Here is a 9668-nt window from a genome sequence, read left to right on the forward strand (position 1 = left end):
GAGGATACTTAAGCAGCTTAAGTTGATTATGTAAATAGCAACGGCCTCTTATATCACGGCCAAGATAATATTTATAAAATTCATGGAAGAATCAAAATTCTGTAGAATCAAGGGGATAATGAGATACATAGGAACTATTTTCAATCAATATAAAAACAATATATTAATAAAATATTTGTTCAGAGACATAACTTATAAGAAAAGAAAATAATAGTTTAGGGCTTAAGTTTTCCCTCTTTTCCCTTAAGAAATCCTCACACAAGACTGAAAAGATTTCGACTATTAAAGCACTTACTGTACAGTCTAAACTTTCAATGCATTACAAAAGACTGATCTACATGACTGTAATAAGGCCGCTCTGAACATAACGGAGTTGAGCTTTTGGGGCTCCACTAAACCTTCAAATTCCTTTCGTAACCAATCCTTACAATTCAAAATCTTCAATGGTGCTTACTTTGTCACAAATAAAATCATACATAAAGACCTTAATGTTCCAAATGGAACCGATCTAGTCCAAGCCAGATATCATTCCTTCCAGATATCTCCCTAAATACTCAAACCCACTAGTTTCTAACCTTGCTTCCTCTTCCATTCCTGAAAATCCTCCGAGGCGCCTAAAAAGAAGATGACCACGAGACCTGCTAATATAAAACGTCATTAGAGTGCTACCAATGGGTAGTTTCTGCCACAAACATAGGCAATGAGTAATAGTAGTAATTAGTCATTCATTATTTCATACCAAAAATTAAAAAAAGAAACAAAATCTTCTTATGACATTAAAATAGAAATAAATAAATAAAATGAACATAATGAAACAATGTAAAAGAAATTATTTACAGTATTTGCAATCTCAAACTAAGGATCCCCAAGCCCACTCACTCAATCACCCTCTATAATAAAAAAAAAGAAAGAAAAGGGAAAAACCCAATAACATAACAAGAATATAAAAAGATAAAAATAACATAAGAAGATAATACATAGTATAAAAATATACAGAATGAAAACGTGAAAAATCTATATACACCCCTCCTCTCACCCACCCACCGGTTTTGTATAAATTGCCTTCAATAAATCTTGAATTAATAGCTATTTTTGTGACTTAAAAAAAAATAGTCCAGGCAAGGCGAAAATCATGACCAAATTCGAATTTTAGAGTTTCTGGACGAGGCAATAATGAATATAAGTTTGGTTTCTGCTAAAAATACAACAGCTACAAAGACTATCTTTGTAAGTGGAGCCTGTAATGCAAACGGGGAAGATATCTGCAGTGAATAGGAAATTTGGGATGGATTAACAAAACTCTCTAATAGACATTTCTACTGTAATAAACTCACGATTTAAAACCCTTCTGTTTAAAAATGCTTCCAATAGAGCTATAAACAAATTTTAAACAGTGTGTTGGTGAGCATTGATCAGAAAATTCAACAACAGGTGGCAACCCGCTAGATTTTTGGCAAACTCACATGGAGTTAAGAAAGGAATACAGTAAGTCAGATCAAATCGGAGAAAATAAAGACAATTTTTTGTTTTTTTTTCTAAAACATATTTCAACTCAGATAGAGTAACTCAGGATAGAAATCTTGAATGTCAAAATATAGTATTTAAAAAAAAATAAGTTCTTCCATTTACTTAGCTAAGAAGTAAGGAAGTACACAGAAGATATTTTGCCTTGATACAGATACAAGAAAAAATAAACAATAAAAAAAAAAGAAAGGAAAATAACAAATAGTTAGATCTACTTATATCAAAATAATAATATTTTATACAGGAAGTTATTTAATTATACAGCTTCAATAATTAACTCCTGCCGGAGTAAAAGGTCGCAAGGTGCCAGCTACTACCATATTCCAAATGTCAAAAGCTTTACTTTTTTTTTCTTCTTCTAAATTCCATTCAAATTAAGGTAGACTTATGAATTCCAGCCGCATTGAAGAAGCTAGCAGACTCAAGATCAAACTCCAGCACAAGAAAACAAATGATGTGGGTTACATCCTACATAGATAGAAGAAGTAGACTGAGATACAGACAGCATCCAAGGCTGGAGACGTAATACAGTTGCCATGGGAACGGATTTATTCTAATGTAACCTTTTCAAAGAGGGTTGGGCTCGAGAGATTAGCCATGCCATTCTTCCTTAAAACAAGCACTACACTTCCTAATTCTTTATGGAATTTTTACGCTTCTTTTAATGATATAATAACCAAAGAAATTGATTTATATAATAGATGAATATAAGATAAAACAAAGAAGTTCACTTATGTAACATAATGACAACAGGCAAGAGGAAATATTGATCCATATACAAAATTGCTGATGTATACTCTAAAACTCTTAATAATGATCGAGATTATTGTTGATTTTAACAATAAATATAATATTGTTGGGAGATAGCCCGGTTGAAGATCAATAAAGGTATCAAAATAGTAGAAAAACTATTTATTGTTATCCAACGTTTCGTCTCACGTTGCAGGACTTCATCAGGGCTAAAAAATATACAAACAATTAAATGATGTAAACATAATAAACAAACTAAATGAAAAATTAAAAAGATTTACAGTGAAACGTAAACTTAAATAAGAATAATAATAGGATTATACAATTAATGAAAACGGAATAACAACAGATAAAAAAAAGAAATATAAAATACATTATACAATAAAATATGGAAAAATAGGAATAAGAGAAAAATCAAGAATAAAGGAAAATAATGAATTTTACTCTTAATCTCCTTTTTCCATCTTTTATTGTATAATGTATTTTATATTTATTCTTTTTTTATCTTTTGTTATTCCGTTTTCATTAATTGTCTAATCCTATTATCATTCTTATTAAGGCTTACATTTTACTGTACATATTTTTAATTTTACTTTTGCTTTGTTTACTATGATTAGGTCATTTATGTTTTTGAATCTTTTTTTATCCCTGATGAAACTCTGCAAATTTTTTTCTACTGTTTTGGTACCTTTATTGACCGCTCCCAACAACAAATATCTTCTTCTAATAAGTAAATATTATAGTTTAACCTGAAACAATTTTCTTCCCCTTGTTTACAAATATTTTATAATTAATTAACGTGATTCAGAAATTTAAGAATGAAAATATCTACATATAATTATAAAATAAAATTTCTTTAGACCTTCCTTCCCTGATGAAACATATAAAATGATATAATTGCTATTTTTAAATATACCCAAGCTTTTTATTTATTAAATAAAATTTACATAATTATTTCTTGAATCGTTCACACATTCTCGAAAATATTTTAATGATATACCTATAATTAATTACATAAAATCCAACCTAAAGGTAACTCTAGAATCTTTTACAATGTTTTTGCACTTAACGTTTTGAACAGTTATAACCTACTCCAAAGAGATTCAGTCATGTTGTTGCTATGCCATTAATCAGTCAGTTGTTGTTTTGCAGTTACCCACAGCAATATAGTCAGTTTGTATTTTATGTTCAGCCATTTAAATAATGTGTTTTCTAGTTGGTGATTCGAGTTGAGAGAATGAACAATGCGGAACCTTATTAAACCAGTGATTTAAGTACGCATTGTCGAACCAGTTTAGAAAATAATTCATAAAGAGAAAATTTTTAAAGAATAAAAATAAAAAAAATTAGCAATGAGTAAGATAAACAAATAGATGACATAGCCATGAATTGATTTAATATTTTTTATGTTTTACTTTAATAATTATTAATATAACTGTAAATCAATATCATTTTAATTCGATTCGAGACCAGACGAAAACATAATTTAAAAATTTAATACTAATTAAATTAGCATACATTTAAGAAAATTAATGCTAGAGGTTATAACGGGACATATATGTATAATTAATTATTTATTAATTAATAATAAGAAAAAAAGTATTCTGTTTGTCCTTCACCTACCCTACCACATCAAAAAAAAAAAAATAAAGGAAAAAAAAAACGTTTGCACCTCATTTCAAATGCTTAGTCTAATGGGACATTTATGTAAAATTTGAAGAAAATCAAACAACGTTATTATCAAATAGGACTGCGAAATAAAAAGATTTTTGATAATACAAGGTCATTAAAAACGACCATCAAACTGACTCATAATTTAAAAATAAAAATCATTAAACATTGTTGTTCTGAACAGCGCATTTGAATTGTTTTTATATTTCTTTATTAACAGGTAGGTCTAGTCTGCCTCACGTGCCTATTCTGGCAATTTTTTTTTCAATTAATACTGTGAGTCCTTTGTCTCATACAAAATATAACCCTAAATCTCTACAATCATAAAGTTATTGAACAATTTTTAAATAATAAAAATAAATAATTTCAAAAATAATAATATTAGTAATTAAATTGAAGAATAAATTAAAAAAATAATTAAAAACAAAACAACTAGTATTTATAAATGAAATAAAATAAATAACTTACTTATATAATGAATATATCTGAATTTATATTTATATCTGAGAAAAAATAATAGCGATAAATAATAAAAATAAATAAATATAGAATTTAGTATTATTGTTCTCCATTACAAATGACCATTATCCATGTTCAACCAATGTCCAACCCCGACCCTGTACTCTTTAATAAATTTTCAATGAAATTAAATTTATTATACTTATAATAAAACTATGGCAAAGATAGCTGAGAAGGATCTAGACCAATATGACACCATCCCGATTAGCATACCAAAGTGGGAGTCTAACGGGTGACATCTCACCAGTCCTATTGTTCTAACATTTGCCTCTTCTTTTTCTCCTATCCTTTTAATTACAAACGAACGCCTACTTCCTTTCTTATCGCATCTCGAACCTCAGATGGAAAGACAAATGAAGAGCAGATTCATGGATGAGGATCACGATCTAGGGATGACAATACCACCCAGTCTATTGTGTAGTTTCTTGAAGAGTTCAAAACATCAAGCGGGTAGTCGTACGCGGAAAGAATACTTTAATAGTTCTGTCGTTCGATGTGGGTGTTCATTTGGACTTGAGAGAAATCATTATCAACTGACGTTTTAATGTCCACTAGCATCAAAAGAAATTTCATGATTATTCAATACCTCCACGACAATATATGTAAATGTAGAAGGGAGAAAAGGCAAGTTTTGCTCCAGTAGTCAATGTGCTGATGTTCTGCAAGTACTGTTATCTTAGCTCACTTCTGTACAGCAATAAATTTTTTATTGCATAACTGAACAAATTATTAGCTAAAATAATTAATTGATTAAATTATGTTTAATTTTTACTTTATTTTTTTGAATTAATTAACGTATATCATTATAGATCAGTGATCACGTGACCCATTGCCCAAATTTTTTAAATTTAAATTTGAATACAAATATTTTAGAATACCGATTTTAACATCATCGCTCCATATTACCTCCACTAATACCACCCCAATAAACGACTTGGAGGGAGAAGTATAATGGAGGAGATAAGCTGTTAGGAAACGGAAAAAAAAGGCGGACCTTATGATGGACCAGCAGCGTGGCAGAGGAGTCGTAGTCAATCGGAGGTTGCGAACTGTTTCAGTTTAGAATACAATGGCAAACATTCCTTTTAACCTCGACGTAAACCTAAGGCCTAAGGGCGTGGCCATCCCCCCCCCCCACATTTTGGCTTCACATTTGCTTTAAGGAAAGTAGGATTCTCGCCCCTCTGATACATTTAGAACTCTAGCCTACACCCAACCTTAATTTCTCCTAGCCTGGTGCTATAGTCTTCTAGTCTGGTATCATATTTTTTTGTTTGTTTTTTTAATGCGAAACAAGAATATCAGTTTAGTAAATAATGAAATTATAATTTTCTAGATTGTTAAAAAAATATATTATTTTTCTTATTCCTAGTACAAATAGTACTGAATATTTTAAAACTTGTTTACTAAATATGTACTCTAGTCAGAAATCATGAGCAGCCTACACCGCAAATATTAATGGACCTTGGTTTTAAGTAATTGCCACCATCGTTTTCCTGACGATAACAATGAACAAACCCACTTAAGGAGAACGAAGAAGAAGCAGCAGCTGACCAGCGTGAGGTTCCCAGATATCTTTGTGGAGGAGCATTGCGCAATAAGAGCTGTCAAAACACTTGATGCCGTTCCAGATCTTATCTCTTTATTTCGCCACTCCCGCAACCCACTTTGGGTACCGCTTTGTTGTGGTGTCGTTGGAGGAAACAGCAGTCTTCCGTCCCATCTTCACGATCTGGAGCTGGGTGTCTCTTCTTCAAAGCCATTCCAGCAAGTGCGCCATTGGTAATGGAAACAGGTCTGCGTTGTTATGAAACGACCTGTTTCAGGCCAGGGAAGGTATTAGGTTGCAGCATATGTTATTTGTACCGGTTATGATATTCTATACTGATGAATGAATCACTTTACAATATAATATTGTTAAAGGATTGTAAGCAAGATGTTCTAATGTATCGGCTGAAATCTAGAACCTTTATCAGTCGATAATTCTGCACTCACTGCAAAGCCCGAATATTTTGAGATGTTGTTGCGATAGAATGCGAAAGAAGTTTTCACATCAAGTAGATTTCGAAAACACTATGGATGTTTATGGAAAAGTAAATACTAATCTTAAAATTGTTTACATGTTTCTAGTTGTACAGTTTGTAGTCGAAGGAGTGAAGGTGTCACCTTAGCACCTCAAGGCTGTAACGGCGGCGGTTCGAATCCGGCCTAGGAGGGATTTGACATTTATTCCGTTGCGGCCCCACAGAATGAAAACTTGACCCTTCCATTCTTCTGGTTAGTCTAGGTTATTAACCTGTACGAAAACCCTAATGTATATCAGAAAAGACCAGGAAGGGGATAATAAAATAAAAAGAGGTTAGGGAACAATTGGAAGATTAAAAAAAAACCTTGAGCCTCTAAAACTGCGATTAAAAGCTAAGTAGCTCCTGATTCGCAAATATAGGTTTCATCAAGATAGAAAAAAAAAAAGGTCACATTTGCACATCTCATATCAACTACAGACAAAACTTCTCACTAAAATATTTTAGCGCATATGCTGAATAAGGTACATAATAATAGATAATTTGTTTCTCGGGAGTTTTTATTATAACCTTCCTCTGCTCTACATTTTCATTTGTCATCTATAGTTATTAGACAAGACGCGGAGATGAAAAAGAAAATAATTTCGTGTTTTGTCGTTTGTTATATTTTTTCTATTATGTGTTCCAAACTAATTTTCTTCCTCTTCAAGGTGGTCCACGCTTAACTTCTGAAAATGTACTACATCTAATTTAATTTATAATTCAAAGTCAGGGTCGAAAGAATAGCAATAAATCTTTGTTTCTCAAAGCAACCACCTGAAGCACCACTCAGAAAAGTATTCGATTGTAAAAAAAATTAAATACTTTATGGTGTAGTGGTTTTAGATAAATAATATATCTTAAAAATCATATAAACATTATTTTAATTCCATTTATTTGTTTTTCATATAATAACTAGATATTAATGTCTAATAATGTGATTAATAATTTTTTAAAAAAATGTTATAAGCTTCCTCTTATATAATTTTTTTTTTAATTATTTCATTTTTTTTTTTAAATTCACTTCACAAAATGGGATGAGGGCGCATGAGAAACCAGAAGATAATTTAATGAAGATATTCGTAGCTCCCTTCAGTCTCATATCTACCCCATAGACTTCTATCAACCGAATTTTCCATTAAATAATAAAAATGATTAAATCATTTTTAAAATAATTGTTAGTTACATAAATAAGTAACGTCAATATAACTACTTTTTAGGCCACCAAAATTTGATATAACGAATTTTTCGTCAACCAAACCTCAATATATCGAATTTTAATGATACCAAACCCTCAATATAAAGATTTATTTCAAAACTGCTTGATATCTATCATATCTTGGCAATCAGATACCTTTTCAAAGACCAAGGAACCGTAGTTAATACTATGGTTATACTTATTATTCCATTGTATAGTAAAAATGATGTTTGTAATTTCCACTATTGTAGATAGTAATGATACAAGACGAATATTATTAACATAAGAAACTGCATCTGATGAAGGCCTCTTGTTCAAGGCACAGGGAAGAAACTCATGATAGCATATTCCAAAAATGATAATAATAATTATATTGATAATAATGAAGTAAAACATATTATATGTTGTAGTGATAAATAAGCCAATGTCACCTTGGTAAAGTTCTCAGAAACGGTAAGTAGCCGTAGATATGTACACAGCCTTTGATACTGGGAACACTCAGCAACCTTGAGCATTCTCGTCCTGGTGGAATACCTCAGGATCGTGAGAGGAATAGGGGATGGGGCCCGCAGGCTAGGCATCAGGAATAGCAGTCATTAGCTTTCCAGGGTCCGCGCCCGAATATTTGAATAATATTGAATACACGCCTTCGAATTTGAATATTTTCTGATTCCAGGCAGGAACACCTAAGAAGCCTCACTCTACTTTGCAAAAACTCCTGAGGGACCTATCTTATAAGAGTATACCGGTATTTCTATGTACAGTAGGTAGCCAGAATACCCAAGAGTTAACGAGTACATAAATCAAGAGGGGGGGGGGGATAAAGGCCTAGAAAAAAAAATTATAAACAAATCAGAAATTGTCTATCTATTTGCTATAGAATACTGTTAGGCGAGAAGTTAATACTATTTCAGCTACTTTTTATCGCTAACACTTGAACCATCTTCGCTCTTTAATTGCATAGATCACTTATTAATATTCTAACTGGTAAATTATATTATTATATTTTGTGAACCTCAATATAATGAATGTTTAGCCAATCCAACCCTGTTATGACGAATCTTTAGCTAACCAAACCTCGAAATAACGAATGTTTAGTCAACCAATTTTTGATATAAAGAATTGTTACTCAACCAAGCCTGAATTTAACGGATTTTTAGTAAACCAAACCTCAATATAACGAATCCCTCAATATAAAAATTCCTTACAAAACCCATTGATATCCGTCATACTGAGGTTCGAAATCATAATTTTGATGAAGAATATGGAATATGGAGTGTTCGAATAATGTGTCAGAAATCTCTGGAGTGTTATAGATAGGCATCAAGCAATAAGAAATAGAAAACCAAAACTACAGTTTGATCCAGATGAAACCAATATCTCAAAATGTTTGGATTGCAGCTGATTCAAAATCCTCTAAACCTCAAGAAACTTGATATATAGGAAGATGGTCAGGGTTGCGGTCACAAGTGAAACAAAAATAGTTTACAACTATTTTATTTTCCTATGTTAAGATACTATGTTAAGATAAAATGATAGAAATAAAAATAAAAAGATACAATGAAATTTTCATTGCATCTTTTTATTTTTATTTCTATCATTTTATCTTAATATAGTATCTTTTTATTTTTATTTTTATTTCTATCATTTTATCTTAACATAGTTTCATTTTGTATCTTTTTAGCCCTGATGAAGCCCTGCAAAGTGGGGCGAAACGTTGGAAAATATAATAGTTGTAAACTATTTTTGTTTCACTTGTGACCGCAACCCTGACCATCTTCCTATATATCAATTTTTACGGTCAACTATATATACATATATCTCAAGAAACTTGATTTGCTAAATTTATAACAAGATAGTCCTAGAGTATTAGTAAAGTAACCACAGTGCGTCATTTAGATAATTTAGTTTTTTTAATATGTTCAATAAATTTATTTTGTTAA

General features: G+C 31.0%; 1 protein-coding gene across 1 annotated transcript in view; it reads right to left on the minus strand.

Moving 5' to 3' along the window:
* The window catches only part of chas (chascon), a gene marked incomplete at its 5' end in the record, with an annotated part of 397334 nt that overhangs the window by 387447 nt on the left and 219 nt on the right, over positions 1-9668 (minus strand).

The sequence above is a fragment of the Halyomorpha halys genome, unplaced genomic scaffold, assembly GCF_000696795.3.
Source record: "Halyomorpha halys isolate HHAL.00 unplaced genomic scaffold, Hhal_1.1 Scaffold20.1, whole genome shotgun sequence".
Taxonomy (NCBI): domain Eukaryota; kingdom Metazoa; phylum Arthropoda; class Insecta; order Hemiptera; family Pentatomidae; genus Halyomorpha; species Halyomorpha halys.